This window comes from Cervus canadensis, chromosome 5 (assembly GCF_019320065.1).
Source record: "Cervus canadensis isolate Bull #8, Minnesota chromosome 5, ASM1932006v1, whole genome shotgun sequence".
Taxonomy (NCBI): domain Eukaryota; kingdom Metazoa; phylum Chordata; class Mammalia; order Artiodactyla; family Cervidae; genus Cervus; species Cervus canadensis.
In genome coordinates, this window is record NC_057390.1 from 92,803,943 (window position 1) to 92,816,890 (window position 12,948).

Below are 12,948 nucleotides of genomic sequence, written 5' to 3' on the forward strand. Positions count from 1 at the left end.
TTCTCCACTAGATTGCCAACTCCCGAAGGACAGGAACTTTATCTGACTTGTTCACTGCCCTCTCCCCATTGCCCAGAATGGTGCTTCGCTCATAGTAGGTGCTCAGTAAATACATGTTGATGAGATGAATTCAGTCCTTAGAACAACTCAGTAAGGCAGATTATTAGCTCCTGACTTTCTAAGAAAGAAATAGAGGATCTAAGAGTTTTTTGGGTTTTTTTAGTATATGTGCTGCCGAAGCGAGCACTTTTTTTTTTTTTTTAAAACCTGGATCATAGAACCAGATGTGGGCAGAGCCACGTCTGAAACCTTCATCTTCTGGTTATTTACTTGATGTTAGGTGATGATAACAAGGGCAGCTCCCACTTTGGAACACTTCCTTTGTCTAGGTCTTGTACTAAATGTTTACATGCATTAATCTAGCTTACTTTTCACAACAGGCTTGCAAATTAGGTCGATTTGTTATTCCCTGTATATTGGTGAGCAGGTGAATACGTAGAGAGGAAAGTCACCCCTTCACACGAACAGTAAGTGGCACTGTCTGTCTGGGCTTTAAAACCAGGACTTATGGCCTCCTGTGTGTGTGCTCAGTAGCTCAGTTGTGTTAGACTCTTTGCAGCCCCATGGACTGTAGCCCGCCAGACTCCTCTGTCCATGGAATTTTCCAGACAAGAATACTAGAGTGGGTTACCATTTCCTCCTCCTGGGGATCTTCCTGACCCAGGCGTCGACCCCGAGACTGTTGCATCTCCTGCATTGGCAGGCAGATTCTTTACCACTGGCACCACCTAGGAAGGCCTTTGATTTCCTAGACCAGCAGGAATATAGTCTGAGTCACATATGCAATTAAAAATTTTTTAGTAGCCCCATTAAAAAAGTGAAATTGTTTAAAAAATATTTTTTATTTAACTTAGTACGTCTGAAATGTCACTTCAGTCTGTAAGCAACATGAAATTATGGAGGTACTTTTACGTTATTTTTTCACATTAAATCTTCAAAGCTCACTGTGTCTTCTGAAGTTGGAGTGCTGGCGACCTTTTGGATACTCAGTAGCCGTGTGTGGCCAGTGACCACTGTCCTGGGCAGTGCAGTGCTAGTCTGTCCTCGCAGGCATCAAGCTGCAGTGCCTCTGCCTCCTCTAGAAGACTTCATGGGCCTTGCTGGCTGATGGCGTAGCTTCTATAATCTATTTACCTTTATTTGCTTGTTGTATTTTTGAGTTTGTTTTTTTTTTTCCCTTGCTTCGTGAAAAGGATGAAGTAACAGTGAAGTTTAAAATCCCTTTGCTTGGGAGTTCCCTGGTGGCCCAGTGGTCAGGATTCTGGGCTGTCACTGCTGTGGCCCAGGTTCAGTCTCCAGTTGGGGAACTGACCTTAGGCAAGCCGTGCAGCACAGCCGAACAACAAACAAAAATCCCTTTAGTTATTCCCCACGTGGACTAGCAGAGAATTAGGCTGTACCCGGGGCTTCACAGGCGGTGTAGTGGTAAAGAATCCGCCTGTCAGTGCAAGAGACTCAGGAGACTCGGGTTTGATCCCTGGGTCGAAAGGATCTCCTGGAGGAGGAAGTGGCAACCACTCCAGTATTCTTGCCTGGAAAATCCCACAGACAAGAGGAACCTGGTGGATGCGTGGGGCCACGGGGCCGCAAAGCGTTGAACATGACTGAGTGACTGGGCCCAGGCCACACCTAGAACAGCATTGTCCAGCAGGACCCCTCGGCGTGACTGCAGGCCCGGTTTTCTAGTCTCAGCCCGAGAGTGTTGCTCAGCCCGCCCCAAGCTGGGAAGACAGAAGGAAAGGGCGGTGAGTGCTCTGAGAGCGCAGTGTTAAAAATTGGCTGCTCCTGCCAGAGCCAGTATGTCCTCAGCTTAGATGTGAAGCCAGGTCCCCTGGAGTCTTTGGTCTTTGGGGGAAGCATTGGAGTTGCCAAGTGTTGGAACTGAACCAGACCACCTGGTATTTTAGTTTCCTGTCTAATAATATAAAAGAAAGAAAAAAGCCAGACCCAAGAGTCCAGTAAAAAAAAAAAATCACTTGAGTGATTCTGGGAAGATGGCAGTGGCAGCAGCATAGTTCTTTATTCTCCCTAAATCCCCACATAAAAACATCCAGAACAGCTAGATAGCAAAACCCTGACCCCGTGAGCAGTATTTACGATAAAATTGGGTGTTAAGTTATCCCTAGCAAATCTCAAATACCAGTAGCTTGAGGATGTGCCACTGGTGTCAACAAGCCCTGCAGAGCATCAGCTTCTGTCTAAAAGAAAGCAGAAGTAAGCATTGGAACATTTGACAGACTAGGGGATAGAAGAACCCCAAAATTTCCAATGGGAATTCACTGGAAAGTTCTGCAGGTCAACGTGAGAATAGCAACTGAAATTGAGAGGAATTTTGACCACAATCTCAGAAAACTAACCAATCTAATCACATGGACCACAACCTTGTCTGACTCAATGAAACTATGAGCCATGCCATGTAGGGCCACCCAAGACGGACGGGTCATGGTGGAGAGTTCTGACAAAATGTGGTCCACTGGAGAAGGGAATGGCAAACCACTTAAGTATTCTTGTCTTGAGAACCCCATGAACAGTATGAAAAGGCAAAAAGATAAGACACTGAAAGATGAACTCTCCAGGTTGGTAGGTGCCCAATATGCTACTGGACATCAGTGGAGAAATAACTCCAGAAAGAATAAAGAGATGGAGCCAAAGCAAAAACAACACCCAGTTGTGGATGTGACTGGTGATGGAAGCAAGGTCCAATGCTGTAAAGAGCAATATTGTATAGGAATCTGGAATGTTAGGTCCATGAATCAAGGCAAATTGGAAGTGGTCAAACAGGAGATGGCAAGAGTGAATGTTGACATTTTAGGAATCAGCGAGTTGAAATGGACTGGAATGGGTGAATTTAACTCAGATGACCATTATATCTGCTACTGTGGGCTAGAATCCCTTAGAAGAAATGGAGTAGCCATCATGGCCAACAAAAGAGTCTGAAATGCAGTACTTGGATGCAATATCAAAAATGACAGAATGATCTCTGTTCATTTCCAAGGCAAACCATTCAATATCACGGTAATCCAAGTCTATGCCCCGACCAGTAATGCTAAAGAAGCTGAAGTTGAATGGTTCTATGAAGACCTACAAGACCTTCTAGAATTAACACCCAAAAAAGATGTCCTTTACATTATAGGGGACTGGAATGCAAAAGTAGGAAGTCAAGAAACACCTGGAGTAACAGGCAAATTGGCCTTGGAGTACAGAATGAAGCAGGGCAAAGGCTAATAGAGTTCTGCCAAGAGAACGCACTGGTCACAGCAGACACCCTCTTCCAACAACCGCTAGACCGTTCAGGTATGACCTAAATCCATAACGATTATACAGTGGAAGTGAGAAATAGATTTAAGGGACTAGATCTGATAGAGTGCCTAATGAACTATGGATGGAGGTTTGTGACATTGTACAGGAGACAGGGAGCAAGATCATCCCCAAGAAAAAGAAAAACAAAAAAGCAAAATGGCTGTCTGAGGAGGCCTTACAAATAGCTGTGAAAAGAAGAGAAGTGAAAAGCAAAGGAGAAAAGGAAAGATATACCCATTTGAATGCAGAGTTCCAAAGAATAGCAAGGAGAGATAAGAAAGCCTTCCTTAGTGATCAGTGCAAAGAAATAGAGGAAAACAATAGAATGGGAAAGACTAGAGATCTCTTCAAGAAAATTAGAGATACCAAGGGAATATTTCATGCAAAGATGGACTCAATAAAGGACAGAAACAGTATGGACCTAACAGAAGCAGAAGATATTAAGAAGAGGTGGCGAGAATACACAGAAGGACTGTTACAAAACAGATCTTCACAACCCAGATAATCATGATGATATCATCACTCACCTAGAGCCAGACATCCTGGAATGGGAAGTCAAGTGGGCCTTAGGAAGTATCCCTACGAACAAAGCTAGTGGAGGTGATGGAATTCCAGCTGAGCTATTTCAAATCCTGAAAGATGATGCTGTGAAAGTGCTGCACTCAATATGTCAGCAAATTTGGAAAACTCAGCAGTGGCCACAGGACTGGAAAAGGACAGTTTTCATTCCAGTCCCAAAGAAAGGCAATGCCAAAGAATGCTCAAACTATTGCACGATTGCACTCATCTCACACGCTCGTAAAGTAATGCTCAAAATTCTCCAAGCCAGGCTTCAACAATACATGAACCGTGAACTTCCAGATGTTCAAGCTGGATTTAGAAAAGGCAGAGGAACCAGAGATCAAATTGCCAACATCCACTGGATCATCGAAAAAGCAAGAGAGTTCCAGAAAAACATCTATTTCTGCTTTATTGATTGTGCCAAAGCCTTTCATTCTGTGGATCACAATAAACTATGGAAAATTCTGAAAGAGATGGGAATATCAGACCATCTGACCTGCCTCTTGAGAAATCTGTATGCAGGTCAGGAAGCAACAGTTAGAACTGGACATGGAACAACAGACTGGTTCCAAATAGGAAAAGGAGTATGTCAAGGCTGTATATTGTCACCATGCTTATTTAACTTATATGCAGAGTGCATCATGAGAAACGCTGGGCTGGATGAAGCACAAGCTGGAATCAAGATTGCCAGGAGAAATATCAATAATCTCAGATATGCAGCTGATACCACCCTCATGGCAGAAAGTGAAGAAAAACTAAAGAGCCTCTTGATGAAAGTGAAAGAGGAGAGTGAAGAAGTTGGCTTAAAGCTCAACATTCAAAAAACAAAAGATCATGGCAATCCAGTCCCATCACTTCATGGCAAATAGATGGAGAAACAGTAGAAACAGTGGCACACTTTATTTTGGGGGGCTTCAAAATCACTGTAGATGGTGACTGCAGCCAGGAAATTAAAAGATGCTTACTCCTTGGGAGAAAAGTTATGACCAACCTAGACTGCATATTAAAAAGCAGAGACGTTACTTTGCCAACAACGGTCCATCTAGTCAAGGCCATGGGTTTTCCAGTAGTCATATACGGATGTGAGAGTTGAACTATAAAGAAAGCTGAGCACTGAAGAATCGATGCTTTTGAGCTATGGTGTTGGGGAAGACTCTTGAGAGTCCCTTGGACTGCAAGGAGATCCAATCAGTCAGTCCTGAAGGAAATCAGTCCTGAATATTCAGTGGAAGGACTGATGCCTAAGCTGAAATGCCAGTACTTTGGCCACCTGATGTGAAGAGCTGACTCATTTGAAAAGACCCTGATGCTGGGAAAGATTGAAGACGGGAGGAGAAGGGGACCACAGAGGATAAGATGGTTGGATGGCATCACTGACACAATGGACATGATTTTGAGTAAGCTCCAGGAGTTGGTGATGGACAGGAAGGCCTGGCATGCTGCGGTCCATGGGGTTTCAAAGAGTTGGACATGACTGGGCGCCTGAACTGAACTGATCTTGACCACTCAGATAATGGATGGGTGGATGAGATTTGTGGACTGACCCTTAAGAATTCTTGGAAACAATCAACCATGGCTTACTCCCAGAACGAGGGTCTATACCAAAGAGGAATTCAGCTTGGGAGTAGACCGAAGATGATCAGGATAGGAAAAGTTACAGTTAAGGAAAAGGGAGGTCTAAATAAATTTGTGTTTGTGTCTGTGTGTGTAATCTCAAAAAGCAGCTACATGTTGTTGAAGATAACATGAAAGTAAAAGAAAAGCTATATGAAGTTCGGAAAGCTATCCTGAACTATTTTACATAAAATAAGTATCAGAAAATTACTGATGTCAAGTTTTTCAGTTATTACAAGAAAAGAAAGAGTAAAGAGAGAATCCTGTAGATGATGAAAGCTTGTCAGAGAGACATGCCACAAAATAGATGAAAACTGTAACTTTCTATTTCAAAATTAGCTAAGAGAAGAAGTTAAGATAACACTGTGAGTCATGAACAACATAAATCTGAAATAGATAAATCTCAGAAATGAGGTGGCAGAGTTAGGAAAACACTGAAAATAAAACTTATTTTGGAAACGAAAATTGAGCACAAGAATAGATAAAGATAACAGAAAATGCCTTAAGGGAGGAAAAAGTTTAAGATCAAGATAAATGAAGAGATAAGAAGACCTTGAAAAATAGTGATAAATATTAATGATAGACAAAGAAGACCCAACATATAGACAATATAAATCTCTGAAAGAGGAGAATAAAATACAAGGAAACTGAACAGATAGTTAAACTATAAGAAGATGGTCACAAAATAGAAGATTCAAGCCTACGTATTGAAAGAATATACTATGAGGCAACCTGGAATGGTCAATACCAAGACATAGTCTTGGTAGACTACTTGGATGATAAAATTATAGAGGAACTTGAGGAAAGTCAAGATAGTGGTTACTTTTCACAGGAGGGAGGGACTTGTGATTGGGACAGGGCACATGGAGGAACTCTGGGCTGACTCCTCTTTTTTTCCTTAATCATGGAGAACTATATGTGACACAAACATGACCATCTTAACCATCTTAAGTGTACAGTTCATTTGTGTTAAGTACATCCACATTACTATGCAGCCCATCTTCAGAGTGTTTTCATCTTGATGACCCCAAGCTCTGTACCCCTTAAACAACTCTTCATCCCCCCAACCTCCACCACTTATTTTTTGTGTCTATGAATGTGACTACTGCAAGGTTCTCAATAAGTGGAACCATACAGTGTCTTTTTGTAACTGGCTTATTTCACTTAGCATAATGTCTTTGAGTTTCATCTATGCAGTTCCATGTATCAGAATTTCCTTTCTCTTTTAGGTCAAATAATACTCTGTTGTGTGTGTATAACCCATGTTTGGGCCCATGTATCCTATTGGAGTGGCTGTTTCTTGATGTGGGTGGTGGTTTTAAAGTGTTCGCCTTACAATAAGTCATCAAACCATGCATTTGTTTAGCGTGGTTTTCTGTTAATGTGTCATTTTACAGTAAAAAGGCTTATTAAACTCCTTTCGGAGGTTGTTACTGTTCTAGTAGGGGTGCTCTGTAGCTAGATCTCAGGCTTTCTCCCCAGTGGCTGAAAGCTGAACAAAAAGCAGTGCTGGAACTTGTCTATATTATCAATAGGTCGTGGACAGTTATCCAGATCTGTATGTATAAATTTAATTCTCTGTTCTTAAGGCTACATAGTATCCCAGAATCTGGATGTACCATAATTTTTTTCCAAAAAGTTCCTTTTTTGATGGTCTTTTAGATTACTTGCATATTTTTGCTACTACAAATAATTGTTCAGTAAACATCTATATTCATCTCTGGATCTAAATGTAGATCTTTCTCCATATGTCTTCTTATAAACCAGTGCTTTTCTTTCTGTAGGTGTTGGGATTGCTGAGTCAACAGTATGCTCATTTCACCTTGTAGGAGATAATATCTAAACATAATGCTTGATCTTGGATGAAGAAAAAATTGCTATAAAAAACAGTATTGGGATAATTTGAAAATTCTGAATGTGGACTGTATATTAGAAAATACTGATGTAACAATAAATTTCTTAAGTGTAATAATCTTATCATTATGTAAGAGGGTCATCTTGTTCTTGGGAAATCAACTGCTGAAGGATTAAAAGGTGAAGAGTCATAATATCTGCATTTTACTCTCAAATGGTTCAGAAAAAAAAACTATATACTTATATAATTATGTACATAAAAATAAAGTAAATGAGGCCAGATGTTAATAAATATCAGTAGTGAAGCTCGGTGAAAGATTATACAGAGCTTATCATTTTATTCTTGTAGATTTTTTCTAAGTTTGACATTAAAAATGAGATTAAATATTAATGTTTTTAAATGGGTTACTATCAGATTACTTTGCAAAAAGAACAGAGCAACTCGTAGCCCCATTAGTTGTGATGGTGCTATTGGACCACAAATGTCTTCCTCTTTAATTTGCATTTCCTTGACACAAGATTCTAAAATTGTCAGACACAGCGGCTCTGGGAGGAGAGGCAGGAATGCATCTTTGGAGCCGATTGCTTTTTATTCCCTGAGCCATCCTAGGGCTCTTTCAGATTGATCTCAATGCAAATTTATAGACATTTTTTATTATAAGACGGCCCACTGTTTTTGCCAACAGCGTTTTTGTTTATTTGGACTCAGTGAGGGTGGAGCAGGGAGCCTTCCTTGTCCTAAGCTTTGTGGCTGGGAAGAGGGGATTTAGTCAGCCACCTTTAGAGGGAAAACATACGGCCAGCATATGTAGAAACCAGTTTGTTTTCTTTTTGGCTGATTGCTGTCACTTACCCGCAGAAAACCACCTTGCTGTCTTTCTTTAGGGCCGTATTGCGATGTACTCTGCTGGTCTGTTCACTCTGAAGGCCGCACCTCCAGAGAATTGTCCTGTAATAAGTGGAGATTGGCTGTTTCTTTAAAAAGCCTGAATGTCTAGGGGCCCTGGACCAGGAGGAAGGAGATGGGAGCAGGGCTTAGGGTGAAGGAAGCTGCTGCCAGGTGACCAGTTTAACTGCACATCCGTTGCTGTTGTTCAGCATCTCAGTCGTGTCTGACTCTTTACGACCCCGTGAACCGCAGCACGCCAGGCTTCCCTGTCCTTCACCATCTCCTGGAGTTTGTTCACATTTGTGTCAGTGACGCTATCTAACCTTCTCATCCTCTGCTGCCCTGCTGCTGCTGCTGCTAAGTCACTTCAGTCGTGTCCGACTCTGCGCGACCCCGTAGACGGCAACCCACCAGGCTCCCCTGTCCCTGGGATTCTTCAGGCAAGAACACTGGAGTGGGTTGCCATTTCCTTCTCCAATGCATGGAAGTAAAAAGCAAAAGTGAAGTCGTTTCTTCTCCTTTTGCCTTCAGTGTTTCCCAGCATCAGGGTCTTCTCCAGCGAGCTGGCTCTTACCATCAGGTGGCCAGAGTGTTGGAGCTCCAGTACTCTGGACATCCTGTTCAGCTCAGTTCAGTCGCTCAGTCGTGTCCAACTCTTTGTGACCCCATAGACTGCAGTACACCAGGCCTCCCTGTTCATCACCAACTCCTGGAGTTTACTCAAACTCATGTCCATTGAGTCGGTGATGCCATCCAACCATCTCATTCTCTGTGAACCCCTGTTCCTCTCGCCTTCAATCTTTCCCAACATCAGGATCTTTTCAAATGAGTCAGCTCTTTGCATCAGGTGGCCAAAGGATTGGAGTTTCAGCTTTAGCATCAGTCCTTCCAATGAACACCCAGGACTGATCTCCTTTAGGATGGACTGGTTGGATCTCCTTGCAGTCCAAGGGACTCTCAAGAGTCTTCTCCAACACCACAGTTCAAAAGCATCAATTCTTTGGCGCTGTATGAAGTAGACATCCTGTATGTAGGCTTTATTTTCAAAAACAAGGAGAGGCCATTAAGAGATTTGTCATGAGACCCGAGAGACGGTGACACTTGTCCTCATCACAGGCATGTGCTCCCATGACGGCAGGAACCAGAGGGCCTTGTTGTCTTCTGTTCCTGTTGAGGCTGTGCCACACTCCTAGGAGCCTGGGAACTGGCTGTGAAAAGGGACAGGACCTGATCTCACCCTGCAGGTCCCCACTCCTACACACGCCTTCCCTTTTGGTAAAACTGCCTGCCTCGCAGTGCTCCAGCTTCACGGGGAGGATTACTCAAAACCTTACTCAACCTAGCTACATGTGTTCGGCTTTGTAGTAAAATGACATGTAATTTATACCCCAGTGATTTTACCTATCTATCGATGTATTCTTGCTCTGGACACTGCATCCCCAGAACTGAGAAGATAGAAATGGGAGAGCTTCTTCTAAATAGCTTCTGGTGGTGTGTTTGGGACCAACCAGTCTATTTTCAGCCTGGTGACCTCTGTTCTGGTTTCTCTGGTTTATCTTGAATAAAATACCTGAGCACATTTTTGACTGATGGTCTGAGCAGGGATCATAATATTTGAAACTTGAACCATCTGAAAAACTATGAAATGCAAAGTCACTATTTTAATACATGATTTGGAAATTCATATAGTGAACCCTAGAACTGATGGCAGGATGGAAAGGAAGTTTTCTCATTTTCACATTAGCAGACTTTTGGTTCTTTTCCTAAATGACACTGCAAACATCCTGCCAGTTCTTCCGGATTGGGAGTGAACTTGAATTGCAGGAGAGATTTCCAAGGCCCTCCGAGCTCTCAGCTCAAATCTTCTGTTTTCCTGAGGCCTTTCTGCTCCCCAGGATGGCAGAATTAATCCACGTGTGAGGAGCACTTGGCTAACAATCTTGAGTCTGGCAGGAGAAATGCCAGTCTGTTTGCACCTGGGATGTAGCTCTGGGCCCTGTATCTCTGGGTCAGACACACAGTCCTACAGGCTTCAGTGAGCAGTAGTCACTCACTTTGTGTTGACATCCAGGGCCGGCTTGCTCTGGGTGGATGGACGCAGAGGTGGAACTGCTCGGACTCAGCAGTGCCATCCATGTCGCTACTGAGCTTCCAGTAGCGGCAACGTTTCACTTCAGTGCCCGTGACAAGTCCCAGCCCCTTGGAGGGACGAAACCACCTGTTTATTTTCATCTCCTGCTCAGTCCTGGGGATGGTATGCTTTGGGATGCATCCTGTGCTTCCCAGAAATCCACTGATCTTGGGTCACCTTTCAGTTGTGCCAAGAGGTGACCAGAATTCTACCTAAGCCCTGGATTGTGGTTATAGTTGACATACCACGTGTGTTGCTATTTTTCTCCAATGTATTCTTGACATCAGGGCTTCCCTGATAGTTCAGTTGGTAAAGAATCCTTCTGCAATGCAGGAGACCTGATTTGAATCCTGGGTTGGGAAGATCCACTGGAGAAGGAATAGGCTATCCACTCCAAAATTCTTGGGCTTCCCTTGTTGCTCAGCTGATAAAGAATCTGCCTGTAATGTGGGAGACCTGGGTTTAATCCCTGGGTTGGGAATATCCCCTGGAGAAGGGAAAGGCTACCCACTCCAGTGTTCTGGCTTAGAGAATTCCATGGATTGTATAGTCCATGGGGTTGCAAAGAGTCGGACACAACTGAGTGACTTTCAAAAAAAAAAGGAATTCTTGATATGAGGCTTTTTTCTCATGAAACTATTTGCTGACAATGTAACAGCCTTCTTTAAGTATATTTTAGAGCAGCTTTGAAACATGTATGTTCAAACATGTTAATAGTCCCTTATTTCCTATCTAGTGTATTGAACCATGTGCCAGAACATGAACCCATCTATATGACTCCCCTTTTGCCAAAATATTATGATACATAAACATATAAGCATAGATATAATCTTTGTGAATATGCAAGACAAGAGGTACAGAATGCCTGGCACCTGTGTACACACAAAACACAGTCATATATGTACACATTTGTACGAGAGAGTACATATTAGATGCCAGGCCTTCTGCTCCTCTTGTCTTGAATTCTCACAGTGATCCTATGAGACAGGAATGATTGTCACCATATTCTAGATGTGTCAACTGAAACTGGGAGAAGTTAAAAGTCATGTGTCAAAGAGAATGTAGCTGTTAAGTGATGGTGTCTAGACACACACCAAGCCCTGTGGATTCCAGAGCCCACATCTCTTCACTGCATCGTGTCCTCCCAGATGCCCTGTGGACAGTGGACAAGTGTCTTCTCTCATTCATGGGCATCCAGAAGTTCTTAGCTCTTCCTGCCCTGGCCTGTCACAGAAGCATCTGTTGACTGTGTCCTGGCTTCCCACATGGCATCTGGACAGAGGTACAGGCCATGTGAAGTCAGCCCAGGCCATGCCTTGGCCTGCAAATCTGTCAGCAACGACGCCTTCTCTTACTGTCACCTGATGAGCTTATAGCAATAGGAACAGCCTTTTAACTAGATGTGTGTTTTCTGTGTGGACAAAATTAGTGCTTCTTAAGCTAGGTTTGATAAAAGACCAGTTTTTTTCCTTTCCAGTCAGTAGTCATGAAGGGACATGAGAGTTGGACCACAAAGAAGGCTGAGTACTGAAGAATTGATGCTTTCGAACTGTGGTGCTGGAGAAGACTCTTGAGAGTCCTTTGGACAACAAGGAGTCAGACTAGTCAATCCTAAAGGAAATCAACTCTGAATATTCATTGGAAGAACTGATGCTGAAGCTGAAGTTCCAATACGTTGATCATCTTATGCCAAGATGATCAAGAAGAGCCAAGTCATTGGAAAAGATCCTGATGCTGGGAAAGACTGAGGGCAGGAGGAGAAGGGGATGACAGAGGATGAGATAGTTGGATGAAATCACTGAATCGATGCACATGGGTTTGAGCAAACTCTGGGAGACAGTGAAGGACAGGGAAGCCTGGCGTGCTGCAATCCATGGGGTCACAGAATTGGACATGACTTAGCGACTGAACAGGGAACAACAGCAAAGGATTAATGCTTTAAAAAATATATAATAAGAATGTCATGGGGATTGCTATAAAAGTTTCCAAATGCTTGCTCTCAAATTCTGTAGTTCTCTCATTGTGGGCTGGTGGAATAAACAGTTCATGGTCCAACACTGGTCTGTGGGGGCATCTCAAATAGGACTCCACCATATAATTTAGAGGTGGCTTAGGCTTCAGAAGAAATGTACACTTTCTATAAGCCACAATTTTAAAAAAATCACTTTAGAGTAATAGAGAGTGTCTCTGTTTAACATTCTAACTTATAATATTGTGTCTGCAACTTTTTTTTAGTTGTATAAGTAACTTAGACTTGAAACAAAAGCTCAAATAGAATGAAAATATCCAAACTAAAAAAATGTACCCTCCAAGCTACTATTATCAATCCCTAAATTGGGTGTCCATCTCACATTCAAGATGGAAGGGTGTGGATCAAGATTTATAAAGAAGGAAGGGATGGGAGAGGCGTTTTCAAAGTTTACCCAGTTTTTTACTCCATCTTGATTTTTATTTCAAGGGAAAAGTGTGACTTCTCAGAATGTGTTATTAATCTGTAGAGTTTCAAAGTCGCATGGCAGCTGTTTTTGGTTTCTAGTGT

At 42.7% G+C, this 12,948-nt stretch overlaps 1 protein-coding gene across 9 annotated transcripts in view; it reads left to right on the top strand.

Moving 5' to 3' along the window:
• The window catches only part of RALGPS1 (Ral GEF with PH domain and SH3 binding motif 1), a 296,430-nt gene that overhangs the window by 37,213 nt on the left and 246,269 nt on the right, over positions 1 to 12,948 (top strand). The window lies entirely within an intron of this gene.